The sequence below is a fragment of the Hylobates moloch genome, unplaced genomic scaffold (genome assembly GCF_009828535.3).
Source record: "Hylobates moloch isolate HMO894 unplaced genomic scaffold, HMol_V3 SCAFFOLD_22, whole genome shotgun sequence".
Lineage (NCBI taxonomy): Eukaryota > Metazoa > Chordata > Mammalia > Primates > Hylobatidae > Hylobates > Hylobates moloch.
In genome coordinates this window covers 39,470,518-39,493,237 of record NW_026652297.1, presented here as the reverse complement: position 1 = coordinate 39,493,237, position 22,720 = coordinate 39,470,518, and positions in this window count along the sequence as shown.

Here is a 22,720-nt window from a genome sequence, read left to right as displayed (position 1 = left end):
AAAACACCCAGAAATCTTCACCAGAGAGTCTTTCTCCACCATAACAATGCTCCTACTCATTCCTTTCATCAAACAGGGGCAACTTTGTGAGAGATTTGATAGGAAATCATTACGTATCCAGCTTACAGTCCTGATTTAGCTCCTTCTTACTTCTTTTTGCTTCCTAATCTTAAAAATCTTTAAAAAGCACCCATTTTTCTTCAGTTAATAATGCAAAACAAGGATGCTTTGACATGACTAAATTCCCAGAACCCTCAGTTCCTTAGGGATGGACTAAATGGCTGGTATCATCACTTCCAAAAGTGTCTTGAACTTCATGGAGTTTATGTTGAAAAATATAGTTTATATTTTTAATTTTTATCTTTTAATTCCATTTTCACAGACTTTTTGAAGTTCCTTATATACATATAGGCAGATTTTAAAAACTGAAAGAAATACATGATGATCAACCTGATCTTCCAATGGAAAAAAATAAAATCTGTTAGGGATAAAAACAATGAAATTACTGCCAAAGAAATGCATTGTTTTTATAATTCTTTAATGCTCTAATGTATGTTTGGCTATTCAATCTTCTAGCTAAACTTTTCTTTTCACAAAAGGTTTAATTTTAAAAAACTTATTTTCTAAGATATACTTTTGAATTTACTTATTGTTCCTACTTTTTTCCTTTGTTTCTTATCCATTAACTTTAGGTTTTCTGTTTATTATATATTATTAATATTATTATTAATTTTGTACTTTTTTGTTTGTTTGTTTCTCAGTTTCCTAAGTTAAGTACTAATGTATTTTCTTCTGAAAGTGTTTATGGCTTTTACTTATTTTCTGAGTAAAGTATTTCTGGGTCCTTTAGATTTGACTTTAAATTTATCTTTAAAATTATTTAAGTATTTAATTATTTAAAATTATTTTCAAAGATATTTCATAATTGATTATCTAATTTATGCTTTCAGCCAAGGGTTATCATGGTGAAAGTGTTTCAGTTTATAAAATCCCTACTTCTGAAGAGTTGCTGATATACATTTGTCAGTTATAAGATTGATATTTTTATGTGCTTTCAGAAATATAATTTCGAGTTATATAAATTATATACCTATTAAGCTGAATCTGTCAATACTTTTATTCAGTTTATCTATTTTCTTTCTTTTTATCTTTTTCTAAAGTTGTATCTGATAATTCTGAAAGAGATGTTTTGAAATCTACCAATGTCACTTTATTTTTATGAAGATCTCTGTATCTGGCAGCTTTATTCAGAAAACAAAACACGTCCATTACTTCAAGCAGGGAGAGATTGAATAAGGTGAACTGGATACTGATAGAACTATTAGAAAGGCTGGAAGAACAAAGATCAGGGAGCCCCCAGTACCCCTCAGCTGCACACTGATTCCCAGAGTCAGGAAGTTACAAAAACCTCGCACAACTCTTGTTGACCACAACTGCCTCCAAAATCAGAGCAGCTGTTTCCTAGGAAAATTCACAAAGGCCGATAGAAAATAATGTTACGTCTGTGAGGCTGCCTGAGGAAAAACAACATGATTTTAATTTTTCTTTTTTCTTTCAAATCTCATCTGCTTCTTGGAAATAAATTTTCACACTACTGAGTTACCAACAAGTAACCTGTTACGTTCTGCCTCTATTTCTATTAGCTTTAAAACTTAAATTTTTAGTTGTGATGGGGTTTTACGTATACAGGTTTAAATGCATTTTATACTCTTCAATTATATTGCTGGGTTTAATTGCATAATTTCTTCTTTTTTCTCTTTGGAGTACTTAATCATATATTTAATCTGATTTTCACATTGTCATTTTCCTTCCTTCCTTCCTCCTTCCTTCTTTCCTTCCTTCCTTCTTTCTTTCCTTCCTTCCTTCCTTTCCTTCTGTCGTTACTTTCTTCTCTTTTTTTTCTTGGTTTTTATTTGTTTTTTTGTTTTGTTTGGTTTTTTCATTTGCCTAATATCTCTTTGGATATCCATTTAAAAAATTATTTTTATTTAAAAATAATTTCAAATTTAGAAATGACTTACAAAGGTAGAATATAGCTCATGTATACTTTTCTCCCAGATTCCTATAATGTTAACATCTTAAATAAACACGATATATTTATCAAAGGTAAAAATTATATTGCCACAATACTATAAACAAAATTACAGTCTTTATTTGGAGTTTTTTCATTCTTTCAATATAGGTCAATTTCCTGTTCCAGGATCCAATCCAGAACACCATGCTGCATTTAGGCATCATGTAATAAATACCCCTCCAATCTGTGATCATTTCTCAGGCTTTTCCTGTCTTCATGACTTACACTTTAAGGAATACTGGTGATGTATTTTTTTTTGTTTTTGAGTGCAATTCTTTATTTTATTTTATTTTATTTTATTATTATTATTATACTTTAAGTTTTAGGGTACATGTGCACAATGTGCAGGCTTGTTAAATATGTATAGATGTGCCATGTTGGTGTGCTGCACCCATTAATTTGTCATTTAGCATTAGGTATATCTCCTAATGCTATCCCTCCCCGCTCCCCTCACCCCACAACAGTCCCCAGAGTGTGATGTTCCCCTTCCTGTGTCCATGTGTTCTCATTGTTCAGTTCCCACCTATGAATGAGAACATGCGGTGTTTGGTTTTTTGTCCTTGCTGTAGTTTACTGAGAATGATGATTTCCAGTTTCATCCATGTCCCTACAAAGGACATGAACTCATCATTTTTTATGGCTGCAAAGTATTCCATGGTGTATATGTGCCACATTTTCTTAATCCAGTCTATCATTGTTGGACATTTGGGTTGGTTCCAAGTCTTTGCTATTGTGAATAGTGACACAATAGATGTATTTTATAGGATGTCCTTCAATTTTGGTTTGTCTGATGTGCTCTCTTGTTTAGACTGGACTTACTAATTTTTAGAAAGAATACCACAGAGTTGAAGTGACCTTCTCATCAAATCATAACAAGAGGTTTATGATATCCACATGATTTATCACTGATGACATTATCCTGATCACTTGGTTAAGGTGGTATGTACCTAGTTTCTCCACTGTAAAGTCATTATTTTTCCCTTTACACAACCTCCTTGTTAAAAGTGTGTCACTAAGTCCAGTTTACACTCTGAGTGAGGAAAGTAAGCTTCCACTACAGGAAGAAGTGTATCAAGAATTGGTAGACAAGTGATAAAATTGTCATGACAATTAATAGTTTGGGGCAATATTTGGGGGCTAAGCAACAATTGTGTTTCCTTTTGAAGTTTTATCTGATAGTTTTAGCACTCACTGGTGGATCTTGCCTTGGGCAATTATAACTGGTGTTCTAATCCTGACTTTATTTTTCTCATTGTTTCCACATTTACTAATTTGAAAGCTTTGTAAGAAAAATTTGTTCCTGCTCTTCTACTTATTTATTTGCACAATTGTCTGTTTATTTTGGTAGGTACTTATGGGAATTTATTTTATTCTTTGAATTTTAATCCAGTACTAGCTTTTGTATTTTGTTGCTAAGACCATTCCAGCTACAGTCATCGCATGTAAGTGTAAGCAGCAGCACTTTCTGCTGCTACAAGATGCAACAGGCTCATCTTATATTTGCCTTGTCCCAAGCCGAGAAGAATCTGTTTCTCCAAGGAGTTATGAGCAAGGGATATGCTCATTACTAATGGGGTGTCACCATTTCTACATCTCAGTAAAAAGAGATAGAAAATATGTGGGCTGGGTGTGGTGGCTCATGCCTATAATCCCAGCACTTTGGGAGGCTGAAGCAGGTAGATTACTTGAGATCAGGAGCTCAAGACCAGCCTAGTCAACATGGTAAAACCCCATCTCTACTAAAAATACAAAAATTAGCTGGGGGTGGTGGCGGACACCTTTAATCCTAGGCTTTGGAGGCTGAGGTAGGAGATTTGCTTAAACTCGGGAGGTGGAGGTTGGACAGTAAGAAGAGACCGTGCCACTGTACTCCAGCCTAGGAGACAGAGCAAGACTCCATCTCTAAAAAAAAAGAAAATATGTGTATGCACACTACTGATGTGTCCATATATATATTTATCTATGTGTATATATTAATATAAACATGAATTTGTTTTAATATCTCTAATTTTAGTACAATACCACTTCAACATATGGATTTTGTGGGGATACGATTTAATTCATAACATAAGATAAATGGAAAGCATCAATAGCTGTTTTATTTTTACAGTAATCATCACATGTAAATAGGAAAAATATTATTTATTTAAAAATAACAAAAATATAAATCAATGTGAATATACTTAACACAACCGAACTACACATTTACAAATAACTAAGGTGGTAAATTTTATGTGTGTATTACCACAGTAAAAAATATTTAAAAAGTAAGAACAAAGGTAATAAGATAAATCTCTGACCTATACAGAGAAAATGATAAAAAAGTATAAAATTATGAGTTAATATAAAGCTGTACAGTATTCTTTGATGATATAACTGAAATTCATTTGAAAATTGTTATTTAAATGGTTATAATTGCAATGGGTTGAATGGTGCCCATGAAAAATATATGTCCAAGTCGTAATTTCTTGTACATGTGAATGTGACCTTATTTGGATTAGGGCTTTGCAAATGTTAAATTAAGAATCTTAAGATGAGAACATCCTGGATTTTCAGTGGTCCTAAATCCAGTGATTCATGTCCTTACATATATATATACATAAAAGAGGGAGATTCTGATACAGAACTAGAAGAGAGACACTGAGAAAAGTTAAATGAAGACAGGGATACAGACTGGAGAGAAGCTTCTACAAGCTCAGCCAAAGAGTGCAAGAGCCACCAAAAGCAAGGAGACAGGCATGGACTGGAATTCTCCAAGCCTCCAAAAGGCAACAACACTGCCAACAACTTGATTTTGGAATTCTGGCCTCTGGAACTGTAAGAGAATATACTTCTGTCATAAACCCCCAAGTTTGTGGTAATTTGTTGTAGCAGCCCTAAGGAACTAACAGAGGACTTACAATACACACAGAATTAGATGAACTGAATAAAATGATATTAAATCTTATGTAAGAATGGAGTAAATTTTAAAGAACAAATAAGAGTATGAAAAAGTAGTCTAATAAAGCAGATGACTCACCAGATATTAGAAAGTATTATAGGGCACCTGTCCTTAAATCAACACAAAATAATTATGATTATGACATAAGTATTTTTAGAGTACATCAATTTGAAACAGATCCAAAATATAAAAATAAAACATTAATGTTTATATTTTTATATAACTTTTATATTGTAAATTATATAAATTCATATTTTCATATAAATTTTTATATCTGAAATATAAAAATAAAAAATTAATACATTACCAAGGACCTAATTGGATTCAGAGACAAAATGTAAATTAATTTAGAAGTAATACTGGCACAGCAGACTTTCTTCTGGAGAAAATAAAATTTGGACCCCTTATAAACCTATATCAAAAATTAAATTCATATATAATAGAGATTGAACTGTGTTTTAAAAATTCTTAAGTAAAGGATGTGCGTACTGCATTCAAAACCTATGATTCCTTAGCTGGGCCTGGTGATGCACACCTGTAGTCCTAGCCACTCTGGAAGTGGAGGCAAGAGTACTCCTTGAGCCCAGAAATTTGAGGCTGTGGTGAGCTATGATCACGCCACTGCACTGCAGCCTGGGCAACAGAGGGAGACCCTGTCTCTAAAAAAATTGAACAAATAAAAGATTTTTTAAAAATCTATGACCTTAAAAGAAACTGGAGAGAATTTCATCAACAAAGAAACATTGGCATATTTAAAGATATTAAAATCAAAAACAAAAACTTTTGTAGAGCAGGCAACAGATGAAACAAAGTCAACAAATGAATATGAAAGAAGACAAAATTAGTAAATTATATCATAGTTGATAAAAATGTTAAGATTTGAAATACATATGCATAATACAATGTATATATATAGAACTCTTCATATTAATGAGAGTCAAATATTCTAATGGAGAAACAGGCAATTCATGGAGAAGACATTTAAAACACTGACAAAATTATGAAAAGGTATTCAAACAGAGAAAAGCCAAGACAAGTCATGACAAAATGTCAATGTATAACCATCAAACTGGGGGGAAAAAGGGCAATAATTACTACTACTGACATCAAGAGGGAATTTTTACAGACTCAGTGGAAATCCTCCCAGATATGCCTCTTTAAAAACAAAATATATTATAATATATTAAATGTGTATCCTTTCACTCAGAAATACCACTTTAACAAACATATCTCATAGATAAAATCTCACATACAAAAAGGTCTTCATAAAATTGTTGAGGTTGCTGAACATTTTTAGAGCAACAAAACACTACAAAAAGTGAATGTCCATGAACATATCACCATTATAGAAGTGGTTTAAAAAGGACAACATGATTTCTACTATATAATGCCATGCAGTAATTTTAAAATATGGTATTATTCTGACTGTGAACTTCAGTGACTTTTTGTGATATACACCAATATCCTTTTAAAAGCTACAATGACACATAATTATTATCTAAGTAAGAAGAAAACATGAAAGTGTTTTTAAGACAAATAATGTGAGATCCATGTTTAGGTGATGCTGGAAAAGAAGAGGAGAGTGAGTAGGAAGGAGGCAAGCAAACATGAAAACAGGAAAATAAAACCACAGTGAAAAGAAATGCAGCATCCCTTTATTTAAAAGTTATATATATATAAGTACATTTATAAAGAGAATTAAATAATCTGTAAATCTACAGGGTTGTCCATGAAAGTGCTAAGAGAGGGAGAAAAAAGGCAAATTACAGGTATATGTGCACAGTTTTGTTTAAGTCACACAAGCCAACAATGCACGCTTGTGTATATGCTTCTGTTTTTTGTATTAGCAAAGTGAAAACCATGGACCGAACAAGAGGCTGTTAATGTGGAAACGAGTTAGTAGAAAATAAGTTTTTTTCCTTATACATTTTGTATTGCTTGTTATGCATATTTTACAATTACATTAAAATTAGATAAAATCTTCAAAAATAATTTTCATAAAAATTTTATGGCCAGGCTTGGTGGCTAACGCCTGCAATCCCAGCATTTAGGGAGGCCGAGGTGGGCGGATCATCTGAGGTCAGGAATTCGAGACCTGCCTGGCCAACATGCCGAAAGCCCGTCTCTACTAAAACTACAAAAATTAGCCGGGCATGGTGGCACCCGCCTGTAAACCCAGCTACTCAGGAGGCTGAGGCAGGAGAATCGCTTGAGCCCGGGAGGCAGAGGTTGCAGTGAGCCAAGATAGTGCCACTGCACTCTAGCCTGAGTGACACAGGAAGACTCCATCTCAAAAAAAAAAAAAAAAAGAAAAAGAAAGACAAAATTTTAAATTACGCAAAATTTCAAAAAAACCACAATGAAAATGTAAATACATATTAATTGCAAATAAGTCAAAATTTTAAAATCCTTAGTATTTAAGCTCAATATAATACTTAAGGGTTTGCATAAGCTCAGTAAGAAAAACATAGAGTCAGCAAAAGATAAACTGGGAATAAATTTCAGACAACTTAGAAAAGAAGAAATATCTAAATAGATGTTCAAATTTACAACAATTTGGAGAAATAATTATAACTACAAAGTTACTACTTGTCTCCTTTCTAATTAGCAAAGATGTACTTAAAATATTGGTGAGAGTACAGCATGAAAAACACTACAGCATTCTGTTGACAGGAGTGTAAATTAGCACATATTTTGGATAGACCTTTGACAGCCTATTTTAAGTTATATAAAATATTAATATGTTATGATTGAAAGATTGTAACTTTAGAAATATATCTTAAGAAAAATACTGTAATGTAAAAAAGTATGATTAAACTTGAAGAACTATAATCATTGTGTATGATTATAAATTAAAAATTAATACTAAGTTAATCATAAGAAAATAACTTGTAACAAAACAGAATAGTAAGCAACATTAAAAGTGATACTCTACTCTTTTTAATGACAAGAAAAGATGCACTAAGCATCTTTATACGTTTAAAAAATTATACCCATATAATGCAACGTAACTTTTTTATAGCATTTTGATTTTAGTATAAAGTATAAATTATAAATAAATGATATTGCTGTAGTAGAAATATTACAATATCATTGGAGTTAGAAATGGGATATTACTTTTAATAAATGTCTATATTGTCTATTTTTCATAACGAGTGCTGATTTTATAGTCTGATACAAAATAATTTACAAAAGTAAAAAAATAATTGTTTGGATATATATTTGCTTTTTAAGGCGTTTACTTCTACTAATGTCATTTTTGCAATAACTCTAGCAGACTGATGCAATTACTGTTTTCTAAGTTCAGTAATTTAGGATGTAAAGGAAAATAAAAATCTCAGGTCCCTAAACTCATTATGCCAAAGAGAAAGTTAAGCTAGGAGACTGAATCATGCAACATGGCCCACATTTTTTTGTTGTTTGTTTTTCTTTTTTTTTTTGCTATTACTTCACAACTTTGATCAAAGCATTGTCCATTAGCCAGATCCCCAAAGAAAGGCAAAAGGCCTCAGGCATCTCCAGATGCTTTGCTGGCCACAAAATTTTTCAAGACTCATATACTCCCATAAAAGAGGTCTGCAATCTAAGTGTGGCTCCTAAAACTAAAGTCTGTTAATTTTCACACTGATAGTACTTATCTTCCCAGGTGTGGAACAAAGACAAGATGAAATCATTCTTTCCGTTACCGCTCCTTCTTCCTACTTGTCTTACCCACTTTAAGGAACTGTATAAATAATAAACCTCCTGAGAAATTCTTCGGATGACTCCAGCCACAGATATGTCTGTAACTTATGTTTTTCCAGGTGTGCCCTCAAGCTCTAGTTTAGTAAACCTCTATTGATTGAGACTCTTGACTTGGTCACTCCTTTAACTAGTATATATTTGATGCAACTGCACCCCAGATCTCCCAGGTCAAATCCTATGCTCTTTTTTCTCTTTCACATCCCTTTGTGTATTGATTAAGAATTGACCCTTTGTGTGTTTCTTGTATGGCGATTGCTATCTTTATTCTGATATGCTTATCTTCTTGTGGTTACAGATTAAATCACTCCTGAGAGCTAGGGACAGAATTGTCCTTGAAAAATGGAGATACTCACAATATCAGTCATTATTGAATCTGGTAAGTTTTTCTTTTTCCTTTTTTTTTAAAAAAGTAAGTTCTTGCTGTTTTAATGAAACAAATTGAGAAATTATTTTCTAGTAGAAATACATAGGCTTTAAGTGTCATTAAAATTAAAATTCAGAAGTGTTCAATCTCAAAGCAACATTGTATAGCTTTACAAATTAATTAATGGATCTTAAATCAAAGGCCACCACTTACAGATAAAAACAGTATGCCCTCAAATGGTATGTGAATTATGTTTCAATAATCTATTTCAAAACAAAACAAAATGTGTAACTTTTAAACTGAGACAAAGACATTTGATCTATCAATGGAAAGGAATGAAGCAAATAGAAAAATAATATATATATTTTATGAGCTTGTTCTTATTTATTTCTGCCATCATACATATCTATCTATCTATCTATCTATCTATCTATCTATCTATCTATCTATATATGGCATATATAGCTACATGATGGCAGAAATAAATAAGAATATAGCAGTTAGTAAATAATATAAGTGAAATAAACTAAAAGTAATAGTTTTCAGATTAAAATTTAAAATACAATAATATGCTCTCTATAAAAGATGTACTTAAAAAAAAAAGACAGACAAATGTTCAAAACTGAAACCAATGAACCAGGCCAATATGGGGAGAGCAATATTTTAGAAATCCTACATTCTGTCAAAATAAAATTGGGAAATGTTGAGAAATACTGTTAAAAAAGAAATATACCACAGTAAACATAACCCAGAATACAGCCTCAATATATACTGAACAATTTACAGCTCTACAGAAAAACATATAGATCAACATTTTTACCTGAAAATCTTAATACATCTTTCTGAGAAGGTGGTAGAACAAGAAGAATAAAAGTAAGAAGAATAAAGAAGTCGTCTAGCTTCATCTCCAACATGTATAGAGTGTGAAGTTGTCACTCTCATTATAAAAACAAGAAAAAGTCAAACAAACTAAAGACCAGTGACTTTTCTCAAACCTTTCATGGATTAGAGCTTAGAGAACAAACTTCACCACAAATCCAGAGTCACAGCCGAGATCAGTTTACCTGGAGCAGAAGCCATAAACTTATAGATACACTCAACTGGTAGTTTTGATGAATGGTTATAGGCTGTGTGTAGATTACCATGAGAGTGAGAAAACCTCTGGGGGCAGCAGTTGGTGAATGGAGTGTCCCCCAGTCTTGGGTGGGGATCCCAGTTTACTTCGAGAAAACCCATCAGATTCTCATATGATAATGCCAAGAAAGATCCTGTCTGGCAGTGAGAGGGATGAGATGTCCACAACCAAGACATACATGTGCATGGAAAAATAGTGTAGCAGGGCCTTATCTAACCTAGGGAAGACATGTTCCTAATATTCAGGCTCTCCATAGCCTTTTTGTTTCACCAAAGGGGAGGGAAGCTATACCGCTGAAGAAATACTGGTGAAGGTCACACCTCAAGACACACTAAAAGACGGAGATTTTATCATAGAATTTTATTATAAGATTGTAGACTTGGTGGCCTCCCCCACATTTTAACACCACACTATAAGTGCTCCAGTATAACAATGGTGAACTGCAGCTGCACTAGCTGCAAGATGCAGACTCTCTCATAAGGAGAGTACTGAGAGAAGCCCAAAGTCAAGAGACACATGGACCAGTAGAACAGGCTAGAGAATCCAGAAATAAAGCCACACACCTCAATCACCTGATCTTCCACAAAGCTGACAATAACAAGCAACAGGGAAAGGACTCTCTAGTTAATAAATGGTGCCAGGATAACTGGCTAGCCATATGCAGAAGATTGAAACTGGAGCCCTATCTTTAACCATATACAAAAATCAACTCCAGATGGATGAAAACATAGAACATAGGGATGAAAACAGAAAATACCATTCTGGACGTTGGCCCTGGCAAAGACTTCATGATGAAAACTCCAAAAGTAATTGCTGCAAAAACAAAAATTGACCACTGGAATCTAATAGAACTAAAGAGCTTCTTCACAGAAAAAGAAACCACCAACAGAGTAAAGAGACAACCTACAAAATGGGAGAAAATATTTGCAAACTAGGCATCCAACAAAGGTCTGCTGTCCAGAATCTGTAAAGAACTTCAATCAACAAGCAAAATCAACTTCATTAAAAAATGGGCAAAGGCTGAGCAGAGACAATTCTCAAAAGAAGACATACATGCAGCCAGCAAGAATATTAAAAAATGCCCAATCAAAACCAAAATGAGATACCATCCCACACCAATCAGAATGGCTATTACTAAAGAGTCAAAAAATAACAGATGCTGGAGAGGTTGTAGAGAAAAGAGAATACTTATACACTGCTGGTGGGAATATAAATTAGTTCAGCCACTATGGAAAGCAGTCTTGAGATTTTTCAAAGAACTGAGAACTACCATTTGACCCAGCAACCTCATTATTTGGTATTCACCAAAAGGAATATAAATTGTTCTACCATAAAGACACATGCATGGGTATGTTCATTGCAACACTATTCACAATAGCAAAGACATGGAGTCCACCTAGATACCAATCAATGATAGACTGGATAAAGAAAATATGAGATAGGTATACCATAGAATACTACGTAAGATAAAAAAGAATGAAATCATGTCTTTTGCAGCAAAACGAATGCAGATGGAGGCCAATATCCTAAGCAAATAAATGCGGAAACAGAAAACCAAATACCCCACTTTCTTACTTATAAGTGGGAACTAAATATTGAGTACACATAGACACAAAGAAGGGAACAACAGACACTAAGGGCCACTTGAAGGTGGAGGGTGGGAGGAGGTGAGAATTGAAAAGAACTACCTATAGGGTATTAGACAGATTATCTGATAACTAGGTAATTGGTTATTAGCAGTGACAAAATTATCTGTACACCAAACCCCTGTGGCACACACTTTACCCATGTAACAACAAACCTGCACATGTGTCCCTTGGACCTAAAATAAAAATCGGGAAGGAAAAAAAGAAAGTAGAGACAAAAACAAAACACTAGACAAATTGAACCCTCTGGCCTCTACAGCTATAACAAATGTTAAGTACTGTACAACTCATAGTCAGATTAACATAAATTCACACACTCAAGACCCATTTACCTCAATTCTATTACCTGCTACAATAAGACCCCGTTTTCAAAGTAAAATTACAAGACATGGCAAAAGGCAGAAAAAAAAAGAGGTCTGAAAAGACACAGCAAATATCAGAACTAGATTCATATCAGAATTATTATTCAGGAAATAAAATGAATAATAATAAATTTGTTAAGATCTCTGCATTAGTTTTGTCAGGTTTTTCCAGAGAAAGAGAACCAATAAAATGTGTGTGTGTTTGTGTGTGTCTGTGTATGTTTTCAAATAACTTTGTAATTCAGCCAGCTGCAGAATGTGATCTTGATTTTGCATTTAATTTCTAACAAAATCAGTTCTGTGGCTATAGGAGATAAGGTTCTCCTTCAGGGCACACATAGAAACTTTAAGTTTATTTGTATAGCACTTAAATTGAGAATTTGAATCCCAGAGCTCATAATTTTCTTTCAACACTTTTTGTTCACCTACAGTAAGAGCAACCAGCCAATCTTATTAAATTAGTTTTCCAAAATTGTTTGAAAGTATCACATACATGGTCACTCAGCTCCTTGCTTCTTATAAATGGTGATTTGGTGTATCCAATGCAAATATTTGGCATATCTCTATTGCCAGACCATGCCATCAAATGTCAATGTTCTTTTTTTCTAGTAAGGAAATAGAGTCCTTAGTGTCTTTAAATTTAATCAGTTTAAAAAACCAACTCCAGAAACTCCATGATATGGTTTAAATCTGTGTCCCCACGAATTTTAATCTCCAATGTTGGAGGTGGGCCTGGTGGGAGATGATTGGATCATGGGAGTGGATCCTTCATGCACAGTTTAGTACCATCCCTTTGTTGCTGTTCTTGTGTTACTGAGTGAGTTCTTGTGAGATCTGGCTGTTTAAAAGTGTGTAGCCCCTCCTGCTTCACTCTATTGCTCACACTGCTGCCATGTAAGACATCTGCTCCCTGTTTGCCTTCTGCCATAATCGGAAGTTTCCTGAGGCCTCCATAGAAACAGAACAGATGTCAGCATCAGGCTTCATGTATAGCCTGTGGAACCATGAGCCAATTAAACCTCTTTTCTTTATAAATTGCCCAGTCTTAAGTATTTTTTTATAACAATTGGAGAACAGCTTAATACAGAAAATTGTTACTGAGGAGTGGGGCATTGCTATGAAGATACCTGAAAATATGGAAGTGACTTTCGAACTGAGTAACAGACAGAGGTTGGGAGAATTTGGGGGGCTTGGAAGAAGATAGAAAGATGAGGGCCAGTCTGGAATTTCTTAGAGACTGACTAGATGGTTGTGACCAAAATGCTAGTAGTGGTATGGTCAGTGAATTCCCGGCAGAGCAAGTCTCAGATGGAAATGAGGAAGGTATTGGGAACCGGAACAAAGGTCACTTTTCTTATACCTTAGCAAAGAACTTGGCTGCATTGTGCTGCTACCCCAGAATCTGTGGAACTTTGAACTTGAGAGAGATGATTTAGGGTAGCTGGTGGAAGAAATTTCTAAGCAGCAAAGCATTCAAGATGTGCCTTCACTGCTTCTAACAACCTATCTCATATGTGTGAGCAAAGAAATGATCCAAAGTTGGAACTTATATTTAAAGAGGAAGGAGACCATAAAAGTTTGGAAAATTTGCAGCTTGGCCATGTGGTAGAAAAGAAAAGCCAATTTTCAGGGGAGGAATGCAAATAGGCTGCAGAAATTTGTATAACTAAAAGAAAGGCAAGTACTGATAGCAAAAACAATCAGGAAAAAAAACCTCAAAGGCATTTCAGGGGCGTCCCCTCCCATCACAGGCCCAGAGGCCTAGGAGGATTGAATGGTTTTGTGCCTAGGCTCAGGACCCTGCTGCTAGTTGTTTCTTTTCAATGCTGAAAATGAAATCAATAATGGTTTTGTTCATTTAAAATGAAGGATATTTTAAATGTTAACATTATGCCACAGGCCACAGGTGAGATTGACTGACTACATTGTGATCACTTCTTGTCTACTTGCCTCTGTTCTGGTTTCTAGAAATGCTAGCCATAACTGTCTACTCCACCTGCCAGCGTGTTTTGCTCTGCTTTCAATTTTACATCAGTGGATTCTTTCAAAGCTTTACATTTTTATGTTAATAGTTTAGTTTTAATTCTCACAGGAGAATTATATTTTCTAATTTCTGATTTCTTAATTTATTTTTCTCAGAATTAGCATTAGGAAAAAAATATATTTCCCAAAGAATATGGAGAAGAGATCTCTGTATGAATACTCTAAATTCTCCTGAATGACTGAAATACTTGGTCTCAAATAGAAAACTTGATTCTGGATCATGGAATCACTTTCCTGACATTACAGAAAGAGACTAAGTTCACACACACACACACACACACACACCCCAATAACTGGTCATTCTCCCTCTTTTTTCCCATAATAACAAATGCCTATAATTCCAACTGCCATTATTGAGGGCAGAGGTGCTGTTTAGGGTAGCATAGTCTCAACAAGGAAAACATTCAATGCATGAATATCGTGGTCCTAATAATAAAATGAAGTCTATATTTGATATTTATTATTCCACATTCAAAACTATCTCTGCTTAAACAGTGTAAATGTGAAAATTGATTTTTAAAAGATATGGAAACAAAAATAGAACTAAGGGCAAATTTAAAATAGAATAAAATATTAGTGCCTCATCTGTTTTCTCCTTTCTTTTCGTTTTTAATATTAGAGGATGGCAGATCCTAAATGCCTTGACTGAAACAGTTCTTCTAACTTGTTATCATATTACTTTTTTTTCTGGTAGTTGTTTAAATCAGTTCTTCCTCTAAGCATTATCATTCTAGGGAAATTTTGCACTATACACCTATTATGAGTTTCATGTTTGATTTTTTTTCTGCCCTTCCAAATGACACTTGCTCTGTGATAATTTTCTCGTATGCAAAAATTAAATAAATTTTTTTAAAAATATGGAAGCCTTTTTCCTTTCCAAACACACATCTAAAGATCTACAATGCCAAATCAGGATATGGTTACCTGGGTAACTAAGATTCCACAGGGAAAGTAATACCTATCCTCTTGCTTCTATGTTCTTGATTTTTTTTGCTTGATCAATAGTTAATTACTTTTTTATCTTTTCTGGAACACAGGCATTCCCAATAGCCCAAATGTTTTATAATTCTTATTCCATAGGTCAACCCATGTGCTTTCTTCCCATTGAGTTAAATTGGTGTATGGGACACAGGCTGAAGGCACACAATGCTACAGCTGACTGAAAGGTTATATAATCAATCAACAGGCTATTGGAAAAGGTCAGTAATATTACCATTATTAAAAAGCAACTTTTCTTTTGGGATCAGAAATAAAGATCTTCAATGAAGAATGAATGAAGCTAAAGTTTGCTCTTCTAGTTTACACATTCCAGGAGGTATCTGACCTTCAGAAATTGTACATTGCCTCAGATAATGCATGAAAATTTTAATTTCCTAGAATTGCAGTGGAACTGTGCAGCCGGTAGGTTCACCTTTGTACTTGGATTTATTAAAACCCTATATTTCATGCATGCCTTTTCCTTCTTTTGATTAGAAAAATTTTAAGAGGTGGAAAATAACTACTCAAAAATAAAGAAAATGCTGGGTTTTTTTCATAACCCTCAATTTCTGGTGTCGTTAATTGAAAATAATTCCAAATAGCTAAAAAGGTGCCCTGCAGTGTGGGTCCAGAGTCAACCAATGACTCATCTCTACCTTCCTGAGATAAATATTGGAGACTGAGGACAGGGGACTGAGAAAGTGAGGAGCATGTTTCTCCATTATTGTTCTTTGATGTTTGCTTCAATCATAGTTTGCAAGATTGTATATCAAGCTTTATAGAGTGTAACTCTATTTTTATTTCCAACTACAATAGCTAACTTTAAATTAACTAGGAATACATAAGAATACTATGGAATGAAAGTCTGGAAGATCACTGTGGTCGTGCAGGTTAGCATTGCATATGTAAAACTGGAAGTGGATCTTGTTCTGTCCCACCAATTCTCAATAAACAGTTTATGGAGATGGGGCAGAATGATTAGGGACAATTTTAGCACACATTTTCAGTAAAAAACAAGGTAAATTAATGGAAAGTGCTTTTGTAATCACACTAACAGTAAGAGACAAATCAATTTTTCTGAGCCTAGATTTCTTCTTATATAAAACAACTTATTGAATTTATAAGTTTTTCCTAAATGATAGAGTTTTATAAGGAGGAGTAAAGGACAGTGATTCTAGAAAAAGAAAAAAAAATGAAGTAAACCCTATGATTGTCTAAGCTTACTGACTTCATAGAGATGCCAGAATGTAGTACAGGAAAAGAAAACATACATAAAGCCTAGTTGATTCACTAAGTCAAGACACAGTTGAAAATTCAGTGAGACAAAAATGCTTATAGTTCACAGGACCAGGGAAGAGGGAGCTACACAAAGAGAAAACTCTGATGATCTACATAAGGTCCCTGTTGGGTATGCCACAAAGTATTGATTAGCATATATGTCATATGCATTAGGAAAACACTCAAGGCCGGGGAAGAACCATCCCAAAGGATTAGAGGGAATCAGTATTTGGTGTTCACATTGAGCAGTTAATAACACCTGTTTCCCAGCCAGACTGGAAAACATCAAAAATGTATGGGGCACTGGGTAGAACACTCAGAAAGATTCTGCTTTAGTATTGAGGGAAAAGGAGAAAACTAGTAATGCCTAGTGAATCAGTCTTGTAGGATCAAAGTCTTTCCAAGTAATTTAAAGCAAAGCTCAAGAATAGTTAAAGGAATGTAAAAGCTCCAGTATGCAAGAAGGTAAACTCCACAGAGTATGGCATCAATCAAAAATTATAGCACCAGGCCGGGCGCAGTGGCTCACGCTTGTAATCCCAGCACTTTGGGAGGCAGAGGCGGGCGGATCATGAGGTCAGGAGATCGAGACCACGGTGAAACCCCGTCTCTACTAAAAATACAAAAAAAAAAATTAGCCGGGCGTGGTGGCGGGCGCCTGTAGTCCCAGCTACTCGGAGAGGCTGAGGCAGGAGAATGGCGTGAACCCGGGAGGCGGAGTTTGCAGTGAGCCGAGATTGCGCCACTGCACTCCAGCTGGGCGACAGAGCGAGACTCCATCTCAAAAAAAAAAAAAAAAAATTATGGCACCATACAAACAGGAAATTACAACCTACAACAAAGAGCAGAATTACTCCCATTAAAACTGATCCAGAACTCACGTTGATGTTAGAAATAGTAGAAAATGACATTAAAATAATTGGTAAAACTCTTCTCTGTATGTTCAAAGAATTAAGTGGAAGCACAGAAGACATTTTAAAATGGCCCAGTTTGAACTTGAGAGGTGAAAACTAAAATGTGTTAGTTGAAACGTTTTCTGAATGAGATCAATGGCTGATTAGACACTGTGGGAAAAAAAAAAGATTAATGAGCCTGAAGACATAGCAATATAAATAGTTCAAAATGAAGTACAGAATATTTTTCTAAAATAACAAAAAATGAAAAAAGTATCAGTGACATCTGGGACAATTTCAAGCATTCAATATGTGTATGATCGAAATCACTGTGGATTCCAAATAAAAATACAAAAATATCTGAGAAATAATTTCCCATTTTCCTCCCGATTTTATTGAAACTATAAGAAAATAGATTCAATAAGCTCAATGATACCCTAGCACAGTAAATATGAGAAAATCTATACCAATACACATTAAATAATATTATTCAAGACTAGTGTGTTAGTCTCTTCTACATAGGTATAAAGGAATACATAAGACTGTAATTTTATTTTTTTTTCTTTTTTGCTCTGTTGCTGGAGTGCAGTGGCATGACCTGGGCCCATTGCAGCCTCCAACTCCCGAGTTCAAGCAATTCTTCTGCCTCCTGAGTAGCTGGGACTACAGGCACGCACCACCATGCCCAGTTTATTTTGGTATTTTTAGTAGAGACGGGGTTTCACCATGTTGGCCAGGCTGGTCTTGAACTCCTGACCTCAGGCAATCTGCCTGCTTCAACCTCCCAATGTGCTGGGATTACAGACATGAGCCACCATGCCCAGCCTGAGCAATCTATAAAGAAAAGAGGTTTCTGTGCCACATGGTTCTGCAGGCTGTACAAGGATGGTGCTAATATCTGCTCAGCTCCTAGTGAGGCTTCAGGAAGCTTATAATCATGGTGGAAGGAAATGTGAGAGCTGACACGTCACATAGTGAGAGGGGGCAAAAGAGAGAGGGAGGAGGTGCCAGGCTCTTTTAAACCAGATCCCATGTGAGCTCTTAGAGTGAGAATTCACTCATTACTGTGAGGAAAGCACCAAGTCATTCATGAGGGATCCATCCCCCGACCCAAACACCACAAACTAGGCCCACCTTCAACGTTAGATGTCACATTTCAACATGAGATTTGGAGGAGACAGAACATGCAAACCATATAAACTCATTATACAGAGAAAATCTTAAAAGAATCCAGAGATAAAATGACACATTGTTGATATATGTTCAAGATAAGAATGACAGAAAATCTCTCATCAGAATAAAAAGTTGTAAGACAGGAGGGTAATATTTTTTAAAGTACTGGAAACAGAAAGAAAGAAGCAAACAAAAGCCTTTTATTAACTTATAATTTTATATCAAGAAAAGATATGAAAAAATTAAGTCAAAAGAAAGACTTTTTCACATATACAAAAGGTAAAATAATAATTCAGTCTCAGATGTGCACTACAAAAATTAGTAAGGAATATCTTTCAGGCAAAAAGAAAAATGAGGCAATACAGCAATGCGGAACTACAAAAAGGAATTATATGCATTGGATTTGGTAACTACCTGGTTAAATACACATAATTTTATTGTTATTTAAATATATTAAAATACAGCTGTTTAAAGATAATGAAAACATAATGTGGAGTTTATAGTATAAAGTTTATGATATAAGTAAAAGTAAAATATTTGAAAACAATAGCACAAAGTCATGGAAGGGAGAAATAGAACTATATTTTTGTACATTTTTAATGCTATATCTGAATTGATGGGGTATTATTGAAAGGTAGGCTATAATGAGTTCAAATACTCATATTTATACTATATTTGAAAGCAACTATGAAAGTAATAAAACAAATAATTATAGGTAATAATCTAACAAAGGAGATAAATTATATCATTAAAAACCACTGGATTAATCCAAGATGAGGTAAGCAAAAAGGAAATAGAAAAAAAAACAGATTTGTCAACAGAAACAAAGAGTAAGAAGATAGAGTTCTGTATGAAAATATCAATAACCACATTAAATGTAAATAGTCTAAACATCCAAATTAAAACCTACAGATTGCCATATCTGTATAATGAATATATTTATCATGGATAAATAAGCAAGACCTAATTACATGCTGACTACAAGAAGCACTTAAAATATACGTACACAAATGCATTAAAGTAAAATGATAGAAAATGATATATTATGTTAATCACTAACTGAAGAAAATTGGGTGAGTATGCTAATATCAGACAAATATTTCAGAAGAAAGAATATTAACAAGGCTAAAGGAGTCAATTTTATAAAGATATAGAGACTTACATAAAGACACCACAACTATCCTAAAGATTAAGCATTGATATGATTTCACTATTTTTGTCCTCTCCACAATTCTTGTTGAGACTAAATCCTCAATTCAACAGTATTGGGAGACTTGGCCTTTGGGAGGTTATTGAGCCAAGAATTAACCAATTGGATTAGGCACCCTTATATAAAAGGGCTTGACAGAGGTATTTGGCCACCTTTGCAGTTCTGCCTTCTGTCATGTGAGGATACTTATTTCTTCTCTCCTAAGGATGTGGCACTTAAGGTGCCATATTAGAAACTAAGACTAGACCCTCACCAGAAAACTAACCTGCTACTGCCTTGATCTTGCACTTTCCAGCATCCAACACTGTGAGAAATAAATTTCTTTTGATTATCAATTACCCAGTCTGTGGTATCCTATTATAGCAGCATAAAACGAACTACCATGCACCTAATAGCAGCTTCAATATACATAGAAGAAAACTAATACAATTGCAAGGATAAATAAATCTACACTTAATAATTGGAGATTTTAGTATCTCTCTATCTGTAATTGATAGAACTGTGGGCAGAAAGTCAGCAAATAATTAGATGACATAAATAAAATATTCAATAACTTGACCTAATTACAATTTATGGAACTCTTCACCCAAAAACACCAGTCTGCATATTTATTTCAGGCACATGTGGAATATTTGCTGTACCAGACCATATTCTGTGCCATCAGTCAAATCCAAATAAATTAGAAAAATTTTAAGCTATGTGAAGTATGCTGTTTCACTGTGATGAAATTAAATTAGAAATCAATAACAGAAAGATCTCTTGAAACTCCCCCAAAATGTGAAAACAAAACAATGTATTTCTAAATAATCTATGTGCCAATGAAGAAAAAAATAGAAATGAGAACATATTTGCTCCTGGAGGAGAATGAAAATAAAATATATTAAAATTTGTGGGATGCCACTAAATCAGCAGTTGGGTAAAGTTTCTGTTATTAAACGACTCTATTAAAAAATAAGAAATCTTCCATTCAAGACACTAAAAAATGAAAGACGAATTAAATGTAAAGTAAGCAGAGAAATGAAACAATAGAGATCAAACTAAAAATCAATAAAATAGAAACACAATAGAGAAAATAAATTGAAAGTTAGATATTTGAGAAAATCCATAATACTGATAAACTTATAGCCTATCAGATTAGAAAAAAAAGAGATAAGGTAATATTACCAATGTTAGGAATGACAGAGCTGATAACACTCCCCATACACATTCTACAAATATTTAAAAAAAAAGAGAATATTACGAAAAACTTTGTGACAATACATTCAGCAATTTAGATGAATAAGATTCCTGAGAAATGCTAACTACCAAATCTCATTTAAATATGAATAAGTAATTCTAAGAGTCCTGTGTCTATTAAATAAATTGAATTTGTAGTTGAAAATCTTCCCACAAAGGCCACTCCAAGCATTAGATGACTTTACTGACATCTACCAAACATTACTGAATTCTACCAACATTAAATAAAGAAATAATACTAAATCTATAAAACTCTTCCTGGAAATGGAAGAGGGAGCCGATTTTACAAGTTATTTTATGTGACCAGCATTATCGTGATATCAAAACAAGACAAAGACATTGTAAGAACAGAAAACTAAATATCAATTTTTTTGTTTGTTTGTTTGTTTTTTGAGATAGAGTCTCGCTCTGTCACCCAGGCTGGACTGCAGTGGCATGATCTCGCCTCACTGCAACCACTGCCTCCTGGGTTCATGCCATTCTCCTGCTTCAGCCTCCTGAGTAGCTGGGACTACAGGTGCCCGCCACCACACACGGCTAATTTTTTTGTATTTTTAGTAGAGACAGGGTTTCACCGTGTTAGCCAGGATGGTCTCGGTCTCCTGACCTTGTGATCTGCCCACCTCAGCCTCCTAAAGTGCTGGGATTATAGGCGTGAGCCACCACGCCCAGCAATATCAATATTTTTATAAATGTGGATTAAATACTCTAAACATACTATAGATATATATATATATGTATATAGCATTAGTTGGTAGAAAAATGCCCCTCCCACCAAAGATGCCCATGTCTTAATTTCCAGAACCTGTGGATGTGTTATTTTATGTGGCAATAGGGATTTGCATATGTGATTAAATTAAGAGTATTCATATATGGAGAATTGCCTGGCTTAGCCACGTGAGTGACATTTTAAGGGAGACAGGGAATCAGGAGAACCAAAATCAGACAAGGAAATATGATTATAGAGTCATAGATGAGAAGAGAGAGAAAGAAAGAGAGAAAGAGAGAGACAGTTGAACTATGGGCTGGCCTCTTCAAGAGACAGAGGAAAGAATATGAGCCAAGGAATGCATGCAGTCTCTAGAAGTTGGAAAAGGCAAGAAAGCCCCCAGAAGAAATGTAGCCCTACAAACACATCAATTTTAGGACTTCTGCCCTCCACAACAAAAATAATATATTTGCACCACTGATTTTTTTTTTTTTTTTGCTATTTGTTACAGCAGCAATAGGAAACTAATACAATGACTAAGTGAAGTTTACTCCAGAATGTAAGAGTTTAAAATTTCAAAACCATCCAACATAATGTGCCGTATTAACAAACTAAAAAAGTAAACTATCTGATCACCCTTGTAGATGTAGAGTAAGCTTTGACAAAGTCTAACATTTCTGCCTGATAAAAACTCTTACTCAACAGGAATATAAGAAAGCTTTTCCAATCTGATAAAGAAGATTCATAAAAGATTTACAGGGGACATTTTATTTACTGATGAATATCTACCTAAGATCAGAAACAAGACAAGATAACCTCTTTCACAACTTCTATTCAATACTTTACTAGAAGTTCTAATCAGTGCAATAAATCAAGTAAAATAAATAAAAGCATCCAGGTTGGAAATAAAGATACAAAATTATCTTTAGTCACA